The sequence below is a fragment of the Lactuca sativa genome, chromosome 1 (assembly GCF_002870075.4).
Source record: "Lactuca sativa cultivar Salinas chromosome 1, Lsat_Salinas_v11, whole genome shotgun sequence".
Taxonomy (NCBI): domain Eukaryota; kingdom Viridiplantae; phylum Streptophyta; class Magnoliopsida; order Asterales; family Asteraceae; genus Lactuca; species Lactuca sativa.
Genome location: NC_056623.2, coordinates 48,747,618 through 48,763,012, shown reverse-complemented (window position 1 = coordinate 48,763,012; position 15,395 = coordinate 48,747,618). Strand labels below are relative to the sequence as shown.

Genomic DNA, 15,395 nt, shown 5'->3' with positions numbered 1-15,395 from the left:
CATTCTTAAAACATCACCATGTGACCCAGTCACATCATGTATCAAGAATCTCAGAATAGAAACTTAACAGAGTTAGATAGTGGAATTTACCTGAAGTAGAGTCAAACTTATTGACTTTAACATCCTTAGGTAAATTTTGGCAGCTTCGCAACCAATGCCCCTTTCTTTGGCAATACAAACATATGGACCCTTTGATAATGGTACACAGGACTATCACAGACTTAGTTTTTCTCTTTACCATTTGGTCAACCGAGTTGACTATGGCCGATCCCTTTCCATTGGGAAGAGAATGCTTTTCTGGATTTCCTGTGTCACTATTGTCAATGTCCATAAAGTTTTTAGGAAGTTGATCTTAGCAAACAGATAAGATCATTAAGGGTCTTGTCATAGTCTGTTTCATAGGTGTCCTAAAGGAACTCACTATGTGACTTAGAAAGTGATTGAACCACCAACTTTCTCAAGACTTTGACACCCAACTCTCTCGGCTTGTCAATATGTGACTACATCTCCAAGATGTGATCACACCTAGACCTTGCCTTGCCAATAGGGCTTGAGTGACCTTAAACTTTTCAAGAACTTGTGGGTTAGGGAGAATAATTGGAGGAGGAGAAAGAAGTATGATATCCATGGGACATCATCCTCATTAGGAAACCTTGTTTCAAGAGATTTGGGAAGATCATAGGTGTCTAAACTAGACATCTTTTGGGAGATATTCAAGATAGTTGATTTTAAGTCCTTAATATGACACCCAATATGAAATATTAAGGCTAGAACCCAACAAACTATTTTATAACTTAGAAGAGGTATGCCGTAATCCAAGCTATAAAATATTTGAAGGTAAGTGAATGACGATTCACCAATTTCCACCAAGATAAACGAAATGTATTATTAGGTTTTAATTGGTTTTGAAACTCCTAGATCTTTGAGATTCATTGAACTTTTCAAAGGCATGTTTCAATCTCGAGTGTGCCCTCCAAGTTTTGTGACTGGGATGACGAGGATCACAAAACGAGGTGTGAAGTAACCATGCAAATCACTTGGTACCCTTAATAAATTACCCCTCAATCGATGTGCCGGTTAACCACACACGCTCCATCGATACTATGATAAATATTAAGTCACCCTTTACCTACCTTGTTAAGTCCAAGTTAGTATGCCGGTTAACCACACACGCTCCACTAACGACTTAAACAAAGTGCAAAGTGTAATTTCATGGATTAGCACCTTATTCACATTTTTCCTAAGTAACTAAGATTGGGTATTATTAAGAGTTTAGTTACTTAGTATTATCATTAATACTTTTAATGAAGGGAGAATTCTAGTCCTGTCAAACCCGTTCGGCTAACGACCCTCCACCAGTTAAGCAAGCGGTGGGTGAGAGTGGACACCCATTAAGTTGCCATTTTATAGGCAACAACCTTATACCCACCTTATAGACCGGCTTCGTGAATGAGGCGTACTAGCGGTAAGACTGACTTTACTCTTATACATATATATATTATTAACTTATAATATTATAAAGTATAAGGGTTGAATTTTAACTTTTAAAATTCTAAGGGCTAACTTGGAATTAAAGTATTCATACTTGAAAACTTTTCAAATTCCAAAACTTGAGGGCAAGTTTTGAAACTATTCAAAACTAATTAATTCCATAACTTATGTGTTTAAAGTAGTTTTAATCCAAAAACTCTTCAAGTTCCATAACTTGAGGACAAGTTATGGAAGACTTTAAACTAATAAAAGAACTAACTTTTTCTTTATTTTATAACTTATGGATTTAATTATGGTTACATATTTTTCTTTAATGAAGTGACTCTTGAACTTCCATAACTTGAGGACAAGTTATGGAGTCATAAAAAGTTATTCAATGACACAAGACTCTTCATTTTGTAACCATTGCCAACTATTATGAGTTTTATGAGTCTTTAATGTGACTCTTCATGTAACTTGAGGACAAGTTACACAAACACATTTTATACTCAACTCTTAGATTAAAATGGATTGAAAACAACTATTTCAATTAACTTTTCTATTAATCTAAGCAACTCATAAGAACAAGATAATTCAAATTAAACTTTTTCATGTAATTAGTCTAAACCTTAAACTAATACAAAACATGAATCTATTGACAATTATCTTTGAAAATGGATTAGCATGAACATTACCACAACAAAAAACAAGTTTCTAAGTTCAAAAACAACTTAGGGTAATGTTCCTAGTCCATTTCTAGCCAAAAACGTCGAATATATGCTGTCTGGGGCTCCTACTCGGTGAGTGCATGAACCTACTCGGCGAGTAGGATGATTTTACTCATGGACTCGGCGAGTTCATCAGTGGACTCGGCGAGTCCAGTGCCCAGAAAGCCAGAAAATCGAGTGTTTCAGCATTTTTCAGCAATTTGCATCAAGTATAAGAGAAAGCAAGCCTAGGCTCTGATACCACTGTTGGGTTTTGAGCATTCTAACACTCCTAAGTGTACATGCAACCCTAAATACCTTGGATCTATGTTTTCTCTATTATACATGCAAATAAGAACTTCCAAGGTATTATCCTAATCTAGCATACAAAACAATAACTATAGCAAGATAGAATACATACCTCTTTGATGTAGAAAGTCTTCATGAAGCTTGAGTGCCTAGTGCCCCAAGTGTGACACCTCAAATGGAATCACAATCATCAAAACACTTGGAATGACTTGAGAGAATTCTACACTCATCAAAATCGGCTAGCCCTTTCACTTCACACACTAGTCGCCGATTTGGTCAAGAATAAGATGCTTATATAGTTAGGGTTACACCATGTAAACCCTAATTGACATGGCCTTTCATTTCCATGATCCATGGGTACAAATACACCATGGAGCATCCATGGACCATCCTATGGGTTTTAGCCCAACTTGATTATCCATGGAGCATTAGCCCACTATACAAGTATGGATGATTTACACAATCAACCCATATATTTAATTAGTCTTCTTTTGATCACTTAATTAATCCTAGATTAATTCTTGATCAATACTAATTAAATAATCTTATTATTCTTATTATTAATATACTAGAACTTATAATATATTAATAACCATAAGTGTCTTATTTCTCTCATTATAGTCTATCCAAGTGCATGATGGTATGCAACCCAAATGGACCATGCCGGGTCGGGTCAAGTCTTACCAATTATAGTTATGGACTTAGACATTAATCCAACAGGTTGGTGGTGGTAGGAGGCGGCAGCCACCACCCTACGGTGGTGGTTTTGAATTTCTTTTCATTATTCTACTTTCTAATTACATTTTACAAAGCTTTAATCCCAAAAATAAACACACACATAGCAACCTTGTGGTGGCCGGCGGTGGCGCATGGTGGCAGCCACCACCTCACGGTGGTGGTGGTGGCTTTTCTTGTGAACTCCGGCCAAGCCACACTACCCACGACGTATGATATTCACTCTAGTGGCAGAAACACACATACACATCCTTTTGCTCGGACAAATAAAACCAACACCCACTGTTGGTGGGTGGCGACGACAATAATCACGAGATGACAACAACAACAACGACAGTTAAAGGCGGTTGTGCGATGGTAGCCACCACCTCAAGGTGGTGGCGGTGGTTTCATTTGGTTCCCGGTCAGACAACCACGATAGGAATGACGACAACAACATATCCCGGTGGTTTTTCTGACTTTGGCATCGATGGCGGCGGCTGGAGGTCACTAGCAACGACAGCATAAAACAGAAGAAGAAGAAGAAGGCCTCCGATCTTGGTCCTCGTCATCTCCGGCCACGAAAGGGACGAGGCATTACTCGCAACAGTGGCATGGCCTCGGCTGCTAATGGTGGTTGGCTAGAGAACGGAAGTAAATGGGTGATGCGGCGGCTGGAAGAGGGAGGCATAAGTAGGGGTGCAAACAAGCCGAGCCAAGCCCGCGCCTGGTCAGGCTCGGCTCGGGCTCGTTTAAGTTATACGAGGCTCGAGCTCGAGCTCGGCTCGATTCGCGATTCTTGTATTGAGCTCGACTCGGGCTCGGGCTCGACTCGTTTTTTGTCTGACGTGTCTAAGTAAGCTTAAGCTCGGCTTGAGCTCGTTAAGAAGCTCGTTTACTAATACCCTAAATCCCTAATCCCTAAATATGTTTTTATTTTAATATATAAAAATAATAATAAATTATATTATATAAAGGCTCGTTTAGGCTCGCGAGCCTAATCGAGCTTAGTGACATGGGCTCGAGCTCGAGCTCGTTTAATAGACGAGCTTAATATTAAGCTCGAGCTCGGCTCGGGCTCGGTTAAAATCGATTTCGAGTCGAGCTTTTAACGATCCAATCCCGGGTAGCTCACGAGTAGCTTGGCTCGTTTGCACCCCTAGGCATAAGGGTGGCGGTTGTCTCTTTTTAGGGTTAGGGTTTACCGGGGTGACGGGTTATATACCCCGATCCCCATAAACTTGTTGCCATAATGACGCAAATGACCCCTCCCTTCAAAAATATTTTCGAAACTAACCCAGAATTTACCATTTAAACCCTCAACATTAAAATCCATTACAATTTAGGTACAAAATTTACCAATTACATCCCTGCTTCCATAATTCCTCTCAAATTCGATCCCTAATTTATCAAATAGCCCCTTAGCCTCCAAAAATCTCTTCAAATGAAGTCTCATAAATTACCATTTAGTCCTTGCCTTTAATAATACTTACAAATTAAGTCCAGATTTTTCATTTTAATCCCTGCCTTCTAAAATTAAGACATTTAACTCCTCGAGACCAACACCATGCTATATAATTATTAATTTTTAGGGCTACTATTCATTCATTAATTTGTTTATTTATTTATTAAATAAACGGGGTGTTACAACCACTATGGCCATATCATATTTTTTTTTTCTTTGGAAAAGTATCATTGTAGCACAATCAACTATTGTCATTTAAGCGATTTGATGACTACTTTTTTTTGCGCAATAGGTCATTAAACTTAGTAGTTACTTATCAGTTAAGTCACTATTGTTAATTTTTAATGGATCACCAGTTACCGAGCATGCATGGAAATATGACATGCCGATGGAGCTTATGTGGCAGTGGACCACACCGTTTTTATATCATTAAACAAAAATATATGTTACATATTCAACCCATCATTATATACATTACCATATTCCAGAAATGTTCAAAATCAATTTTTGGAAAAACAAGTTCTGCAAACCGGAACCTAAGTCTCACAATCAGATCACGACAATAATATCAATGTTGAGAGGAATCGGGTTTTGGCTTACACCTTTGACGTAGACGATGTCGGAGCTGAATCGTCCCTTTGGCTATTAAATCAGAGCTGAAATTGACATGTACAAGGGTTTCTACAAAGGGCAACAATGTATTTCTAGAGAAGGAAGAAGAGAGAAAGACATCTTCGGTTATGTTGGTAAAGGCGACAACGTACTTCTTTCCTGCAAATGACAAGAAAGATGTCTCCATTTTTGTACCACCAGTTAGAAGGGAATAATAGACAAAATGAACTAGGGAAGTGTTGTTGGTCCAAATCCTATTGAATGCCTCGTTCATGAGAAAGAGAAGAATATTAGGATTATGTGGGCGGAGCCTGGTCTAATGAATATTATTAAAAAAATAAAACATAAAAAAGGGAGGAAAATTGAAAATGTCAGTATAGCACAATCAATTATTGTTATTTATCTAATTTGGTCACAAAATTATTATTTTACGTAATAGATCATTAAACTTTCTCGACACGTCACACTTCCACGTAGGCTAGTAACCGGGTATCCGCTGGAAATTAATGAAAGTGAATTAATTTATAGGTAACTTCTAAGTTTAATGATCTATCATGCAAAAAAAAAATTTAGTTAAAAAATCACGTACATTACAATAATTGATTGTGTTACACAGATATTTTCCCAAAAATATAAGTGACTTTTATGTGCACATGTATGGAAATTGAGAAAGGACAAATATGGCAACGCGAAAGGATCATCGAGATAGGCGACGGAAGGGAACATTGATAGGATTAAGGTAACAAAATGAGGGGGTTAGATAAAAAAAAAAGTTGAATCATGTTTTCTTAAAACATCTATATTTGATTTTTTTTAGTATGAAAAATATAGTCAATCACACTTTGTTATAGAAATAATAATCTATTTGCTTTTTGAAATAAAATGATTTTGAAAACCATACATACCAAAACCGGTCAAAATGTAACCTAAAAGTTACGGGTCACATAGTAAGGGGGTTTGATTTAGCTTTTGAATGACCAAAAGTCATTTAAAAAAAAATCATAGGCAAAAGACTTTTAAAAAATATTTTTGGATTTTGCAAAGAAGGAAAATCAACATTTTTGAAAAATCAGAAAAACCTGACTATTTATAATTTTTCCAAAAAGATCTTTTGGCTTCTAAAAATCTAAACCAAACACCCCCTTAGAGTTATTATATGACATCTTTCCACCCACTAAAATATAATTATACGCTTAAAATAAAAATACTAATAAATAAATATTGTTTTGAAAATTGGTTTGAATTGACTGGTCAAACCGGTTGGACCGGGAACCTGAACGGTTCAACTAACAACGATTTTATGTCCATTTCTTAACCGCGATGAACCGGTCGGTTTTTATAAAAACTCAATTAAACCGGTTAATTAAAATAAAAACACATAGAAATGAATCATTTTGCATAACAAACTTTGATTTTTTTTTCACGTCTATTTAGATTTTTTGAATAAAAATATATGGTAAATGTTATGAAGTTTTTTAATGCGTTTGTATTCATTTAAAACTATATTTGTTTCCGTATTATACTTTATTTTTATTTTGATGTACGTAAATTAATGTAAAACTTATTTTTAAATTTATTTGGATTCATCTACAATTTGTATTTATATGTATTTTTAATGTGTAAATTTATGGAAGTCTATGTGTATAGGAAAATAGAAAAAAAAAATATGAAAATTATAAATAATCAAATAAAACGGTTGAACCGACAGTCGAACCGGTTGAATCGGAAACTAGTGACCATATTCGTTCAACCAAAAAACCAGTTTTAAAACATTGAGTATATGTACTTCTTACTCAAACGAGTAACTCATTACTCATCTTTTTGTGGCTTTTTTGTCGTGAGAATTAAAATTAATGATATTTGTAATTATTTATTCCTTAGCTCTTACTTAGTCCAATCATGTAGCGTGTCTTTACCCAAAGCCCAAAGGGGTTGGAGTAACGTTTAGTGTTTCGTTGACAAATCATATGATGCTTATTTTGTATAACATAAAGCAATTTGCATTCAATTGCTTTTAGCAAGTAAATTAAGGTTTTGAATAAAGTGTTTTCATAAAAGATTATAGAGATAAATGATGTTAAAAGGTAATTGAAAACATGACAGACAAACTATTGAAATAGAAGCAAATTATCAATGAAGGTAAAAATATAAAAGTTTGGACTTCACCTCAGAAAGTTTCGTTTATCATACAAAAAATGTGAAAAAAGCTACTACATATCCAACCATCTTATCTGAAAAGGTGCTTTTTTCTTTTTTGAGAAAAGTCATATCAAAAAGTTTCCAGAAAAATCATATGAAACCATTTTAAAAAGTATCATTACTATGTATATTTAATTTCAAATAATGAACATTTAAAAAAACATCATTATTATATATATTTAATTTCAAATAACAAATGGACAATAGAATATGTGAGTTTTAAATTTTGGGCCTAATAGTTTTTTTATTTGTAGTTTTGGTCCCTAAAATTTTTAGATTTCAAAATTTAGCCACAACATTTTTTGTATTTACAATTTTGGTCCCATTCTATCCCTCACCGGGTCAAAATAGCCTAAGAATAGGGGATAAGAGATTTGACTTTTTCAATTGTTGACCATATGTACTCTACTCTTTTTGTAATGCATAAATTGATTGTACAAATGCATTGTATGTTTGTACGACTTAAAATTCAGCATTTGACCAAAAATGCATTATATATATATATATATATATATATATATATATATATATATATATATATATATATATATATATATATATATATATATATATATATATATATATATATATATATATATATACTAGTCGTTCACCCGCACAAAGCGGCGGTAACAAATAATTTCATATGATATTTAGTTATATTCGAAATATGTTATATTTGAAGGAACACAAAATAAATACATATTGTTATCAATCGGTTTAACGACGGAGAATAGTTGTAACCCTCACAATAAATAAGGAAATGGATTTTTTGTGTGCATGGTATTTTGATAACCGATTAGTTTCTCTTTGACGGATATCAAAGAATATACTTTCAGATAGGTGTGACATTCATGTCATGTTTGGGTTGACGAGTCACGATTTGGCGAGTCAGAAAGTTCAACCCAGACACGACACATGTAACCATTTAATTATATGGGTTCGTTGCTCACTAAAATTATCAAATACTGAATTTATGACCATTAGCAAACCACAAGAGCATTTATGTTATTTTGTCTTAATTAAACACAAAAAGGTTTATTATAGTATCGTGGAAAGATATTATATTTTCGGGGTTTTAGTTGATAGTAGTATATGTATAACACAAAAAAATATTGTAAAACAATTTACAAAAAGGTTGATAATTATGGTTTTGGGTTTTTTTTGTTGTATATTCTTATTAGCTTTTTAACTCACTACAAATAAATAATTAGAAAACTTAATAAACTTTCGTAATATTTAACTAATATAAGATACATTATCATACACACATTATTAAGCATGATGCTTAAACACATTTGAATATCATTTATTACGTTATAATTAAATAACTTTAAATAAATAAGATTTAAATATCAAGTAAAATATACATTTAGTCATGTTGTGAGAGGGTAATTGTTGATAGCAACATAACAACACCTTTTAAAAACAAAAAAAACTTTCAACCAAGTAAGCTATAAATCACCAGATAGTCTAAATGTTCTTTACACTTGATTTAGAGAACCATCTTCTCATTAAATACGGACATAGTTTGTAACATTTTAAATTAATAGGAACACTTGGTGAAAAGCGGTAACATTACATAACGTGAGCATTTGATAGATTGAAGCTGCAACCACTTAGTTAGGAAGTGAAGAACCACTGATATTTTGATTTGGAACATTTGATAAAGTGCAGCAGTAGGGTCCTTTAATGAAACATTATCAATTTGAAACCACCATATAAAATACAATAACATAACATAAAAATATATAAAATATATTGTTGGAGTATATAAAATTAGAGTAGATGTTTATAATAAATAAACATACAAAAATATGTTCGTTATATTTTGGAATTAGCAGTAAAGGGAATGTCCTTTTTCAAAATAATTGATGACATCTTACGTTCAACCCATTAATGCATAGCTATTTCTTAAATAGATGTACCTTGGTATTGAATAGATGACTTTAGAAATTGTCCATGAGTCCACCAACAACATGATGAAGATCCAACTGAAGTCCACCAACAATATGATGAAGATCCCATTGAAGTTCATCAAGAGCTTTCGGATTGCAATTTCTTGCATCATGTTTCTTAGCACGATTTTTAATGCAATCAAACCTCACCACCTTCATTGCATTTGTCTTGTACACATTGTGGTACTTCACATAGATTCTCTTTATACTACAAACCTACAAATGTTATGCAGTTTTGAACACGATAGAATGAAAATGGATGCAAAAAGGATCGAGAATTCTGAAAACATAATTGACACAAACAGTTGATGCCCCCAAGGACTCAGGAGAGGAGATCTTGAATCTGGAACTTAAACGTTAGGTTACTTTTATGTGTTGCTTATGAAAAAAAAACATCATTTTGCCTGTATTAAGAATACATCAGGGTTTGTAAATGTATTTCATTTGCCTCTGTTATTTAGCCAAAACACACAGACACACAATATGCACAAATCAAATATGCTCAGATCAAACAAAAAGAGCAATGAGGATATAAGTGAGAGATACGGTATGGTCAAAATGTGTGCTGATGGGTATACTTTAATTGACTGTAATTAATGGAAAAGAAAATATAAACCCATGTTTATCAATCCATAGCCATATGTTTTTTATTAAAACACCATAAATGACCTTTTTGCCCCTATCTTGTTCATTTCTTCATCTTCCTCTTTACAGACCCTGCATTCAAATACCCACAAAGCTTTAAAATTTTACAAAATCCTCCCAAGAACAAATAAATCAAAATAAGAAATACAAAAGATAATGGGGAATTGGAACTTCAAGAAGTAATGCAAAACCAATAAAATCACAGTAAGTAATTAACCATATTAATCACAAAAGGAACAAAAAAAACAACTTCAACTTCATTTCGTTTTACAAAGTTATTTTCATAATAAGAGCCAGAAGAATATGGAACAAAATCAAAGAAAGTAATCAACCTTCTTGTTAGGTGTTTGTTCTTCCACCCTTCATTTGCTGGATAAAACTCTAAGAATACCAACATAGCTATGCAACATCAATGTTCTTGGTATTCACATCTTATTGCACTGATATTATGATCTAACTTATAAATACAAAAACAAAATGTAAAATGTAAAGAAATTGAAGAAAATAAAAGATCAGAGAAAGAGAAAAACAGATCTTTAGCCATGCATTTTCATCCGACTTCATCTTGGGGGTCTGCTATTTCAATAGCTTCTCACTTTAACAACTGTAAACACACACATACACACACAGTTAAAGTCTTTCTTAGAGATTATCAAAGAGTGAGGGAAGAGCACATAGATTAGGAAATACATTACAAAAAAACAATTTAGTAGAAAATTTTCATAAAAGGTAGAAAATATCAAGTGTTCTTCTACCGGAGTACTCACTGTATCGACAATAGAGGTAAGATCATGATGGTGGTGTCATGAATTTTTCTTTTTTAGATAGACAAAGATGGAGGAAGAGAGAAGTTAGTGGTTTGTGGTAGTTAGAGATGGTGGTTTAGGTTTTGTTATACCTGATGATATGTTTGGGTTTTATGTTTTTGAAGATCGAAAGAGACGCGAGAGGAAGTCGTGCAAAATAAGAGGTATTTGCAGAAATCAGAGGGATTAAAGGGGTCGGGTCAAAACCAGGCAAGAATTAAGAGTAAAATTAGGGAATTAAAGGGCTAGGTCAAATTAGACGAGATATAAGGGTAAGTATGTTTTGGTTAATTGTATTTTAAGCTTAAACACTTGGACGTCTTAAAATATATTAATATTTTATTAGTTTATTTTTCTTTTATAAGGTAGTATATATATATATATATATATATATATATATATATATATATATATATATATATATATATATATATATATATATATATATATATATATATATATATATATATATATATATATTTTGGTTACCGATTAGGTTGTTGGACTGGTTGTCAGCGGAGAAACCTTGGGAAAGTGACATCTTACTAGAGCATTGGCGATTGAAAATTTTATTTATCAGACAATCTATCCTTAACCTAAAGGCAAATTTGAGGTTAGGATTTAATTTCAATTTCAGGTTTTGATTTTAGTTTTAGGTTTTGTTCGATGGTAGTCGTGGCGGGCCGATGGCGATGGTGGTGATCGGTGGAATTGATGATGGAGGTGGTCGATGACAATGGTAGTGGTGGTGATGGTTGATGGCAGTGATAATCAAGGGTGTGGGGTGATGAGACCACATATTTTATTAAGCAATTTCTTCTAATGAGATCAATAATAAACTAGTAAAATGGCCCATGCGTTGTACAAGTCAGATTTTTTTTACCCATAGCAACAATGTACTTACATTTCTATACACATAATTGCAACATCCTTGCAATACTTTTCTCATAATAGCAGCATACTTGTATTTCTTTAAATAATATACACTGTCGTTATTGCTAGCTAAATATAATTACGTTGCTATAAAGCCATGACATCGGTAGTAAATTTAGTCATTGCATGAGTTGATATAGGGAATGCATTGATGGCTTTATACATATGATCTGCAACAATAAACAAATGTTACCTATAAATAAAAAGTTAATTCATTGTGAAGAAATTTGAGAACCTGTGATCTGTAATTGTGAGAATGCCTAAGGGGTTGCTAATGCATTAGTTCCTTTATCCATTCATTCCAAATAAATATAACAAATAAATAAACATACCACCATCGGTAAATATGTAGTTTTTAGCTTGGATTGTTGGAAGAAATGGAAATCAGAGATGAATATTGTACTTATGTCTGAAATATTGAACCACAAAGTTTTAGAAAAACAATCAATGAATCGTTAAAAAAATGTAACAAAATGAGTAGTTGATACTTACGCCAATTAATTTGTTGAGATTTCGAAAACATATCCATTTATAGCTTCGTACTTTGATTCATAATGTAAGTACAATGCTATAAATGGATAGATTTTTTTAAAAGCATATTGTTGTAATAGAAATAGAAGGAACATAAAATCTACCCGCGTCACTTTGATGAAAACACACATCTTGAAATTAATAAAACAAATTAATACACAAAAAAAATCTTAACATTAAATATATGTCTACATTATCATAATATCATATATATATATATATATCTATATATATATATATATATATATATATATATATATATATATATATATATATATATATGGGCCTGTTAAAAACAGTTAATACACAATGACATGCAGATGATAACTTGCATTCATAAATGGACCTGTATTCCCAAGATTAGGCATTTGATATATTTAGGAAAAAAACATGAAAACCTACTTAAGAAAAAATAAATACATATCTTACCAGGAGCATATTATTTATATTATCAAGTCTCTACATCTCACATTCTTCCTAGTAATTAGAGCATATGAAGTGTTTGTTTTTTGAAGCTCTTGATCAATTATTGAATTTTTATTCAGGCACTGAAGTATTACCATTAACCGGGGTAGAGGCTTTGGAAAAAGTCAAAAAAAAAAGGTTGGAATGATCTTCAACCTCGATGTTGTCATAATATGCCTTGAAATATATTTTTAAGTCGTATCTTTAACATCCGAAAAATTTCAACAAATTTTTAAACTTTTCAAAACAACCAATTTACTAATAAAAGTGTTTACAAAACCATTGTTTCCAAAACATGATTTAAAATCAGAGTCTCCCAAGATCCAATCAGTAGTAAAACCAAGGATGTATACGATCACATCTTCGCCTTGCCACGATCCTATAAAGTACCTGAAACCATAAATAAAACTGTAAACACGAAGCGTAGTGAGTTCCCCCAAAGTACCAACACGAACATATAACATAAACAAATAACATGTATTAGCTCCACAGCTAAAAGACTTGATTACCCCTAAGCCCACAGTATGAGTTTGGCTTGCCTATCGGGCCTACATCTCATATTTGGCTTGCTCCTAAGCCTACAACATAAGTCTGGTTTGCCCTCGGGGCCCATAAATTATGGTTGGTTTGCTCCCTAGTCCAATCAGTCCTCAGACTGGAATACAAATGTTCAGCCCTCAGTACGAGTGTTCATGGATTCATTATCTTCATGATGAGTCTTCTAATCGAAGGAATATATAATCCTTTTTTTTTCAAGTGAAAAGTTTTCGGCAGTAGCGCAGGGTCTGTGATTATGTTTTCCAAGTGAGAACATCAAGTAATCAGAAGTTGGGTAGTCCGCTTGGAACTCAAGTGGACTTGATTTAGCAGTGGTTCAGTATGGGATGTTCGTTCATTGTCAAGATTTGGGAACCCTACTAAGTTTGGGTTCAGTTGCATCTTTGGAAGGCTGTTGTATGCCTAGGTTTACTTTTAGATCCGCATCAGGGATGTGGTTGAATTGCTCAAGTTGTCCAGCGTGCTTGGGACGGTAAGGAATGATTTCGAGGACGAAATATAATTTAAGTGGGGGATATTTGTAACACTTGGTTCAAAGTACTTTTCAGTTTAGACCCCCTGGTGTGTAATGTTTTGCAGAATTGGTCCCTAGGGGGTAAAATTTCCAACTTCAGGAAAGTTGGAGTACGTGGGCGTACTCTTGTATGTTGGGCGTACTGGTGCATGTTGGATCGTGGGTTCAATCCACGTACGTTGGGCATACATGGAGTACGTGAAGGTTAATGAAACCCTAATTTTAGGAATTGTACCATATATAAACCATATGATAGCCTCATTTGGCCTTGTTTAACCAACCTCCGTACCTTTGAAAACCCTAACTCGTCCCTTTTACTTGTGCCATGCTCTTGAGCCTTGGTTTTGAACTTTGGTGGGTTTTATGTATCTTATAGTTGTAGAAGAAGAAGTTGGAAGACTCATTCCTTGGAGGAGAGCTTAGAGATCCAGATTTTGCTCCATCTTTTGGTGACTATTGAGGTATAAAGTACATACCTTGTCTACTCTTTGCATTGATCTACCCTTTAGCTTGTTTTTTGTCATTGGTCCCTTTTTTGTTGGTCTTGATGAGCTAAGGTCGTTGTAGAAGCTAAACCTTGTAGATATGGACGTTTTAAGGGTCCCTTATGCATAAAAATGCAAACTTTATGGTATTTATGGACTCATGCATGGGGTAAGTCATTTTAAGCTATTTTGAGCTCTAAGAGCCCCATTAATCCATGAATGCACGTAAAGTTGCCAACTTTACGTGATAAATCACCTTAATGAAGTCAGATCTGCGTTTAGGTTGAAGTCTTAATTGATTAAGAGCTGAATAATGGAAGTTGGCCAAGTTGGGGGATTACGTTGGGCGTACAAGCAGGTACGTTGCGTGCACCGACCCTAAAGCAAGTACGCTCAGCATACAAGCTGAGTATGCCCTGCGTACTTAGTAGTGGGTTTCAGAATTGTGGGCTTCTCGGAAATGGGCCCATGTTGGACCTTAGTAGTTTTGGGCCTTGTTGGGCCATTAGAACTCTATTGTTGGGTTGTTGATATTTTATTAGACTCTTTGGTTGGAGGCCCATGAACGGGATTTTGGTCTAATTTGAAAAATTGGGCCATATTTGGGCTTTGGGAGATTATTTTGGAATTTGGACTTTTGGACAATTGGAATGGGCCTTGGCCTTGGGCCAAGTTGGGTAAAGGGTAAAAAGGTCTTTTATCCTAGTTTGGAATCTTAGTGTGATTCGGGATCCAATTATTAATTGGATGTTATTTGTGATTGATAGTGTGGGGATTTTAGAGGGCCAGCAACCAGAGATTTATCTGTGAGATTCAGTAGTCTGAGTTGAGTTTCCTTATTGTATTTAGTGGGTCGAATGCACCAATGTCGGCCCATAATTATTATGATAGGATGCTAGATGCCTATGTGGTTCTTGCATGTGTTATTTGTTGGTATGTATACCGAGCAAGGCTCGATGTTGGGCGAGGCCCGATGACTATATTGTATGCAATTGGTTTGTGGTTATCGCATGTGCTAGAATGA

At 34.1% G+C, this 15,395-nt stretch overlaps 1 long non-coding RNA gene across 2 annotated transcripts; it reads right to left on the bottom strand.

The window, feature by feature from the left end:
• Positions 1 to 8,784: 8,784 nt before the first annotated feature.
• Positions 8,785 to 10,985, bottom strand: LOC111912811 (uncharacterized). Of its 2 annotated transcripts, XR_002857361.3 has the most exons (4): positions 10,847 to 10,985; positions 10,412 to 10,683; positions 9,405 to 10,151; positions 8,785 to 9,163 (listed from the first exon to the last, which is right to left on the bottom strand). It is a non-coding gene; the product is annotated as an uncharacterized LOC111912811 (long non-coding RNA). The 2 variants fall into 2 exon arrangements; XR_006189882.2 differs by having other exon boundaries at positions 8,785 to 10,151.
• Positions 10,986 to 15,395: the final 4,410 nt, after the last annotated feature.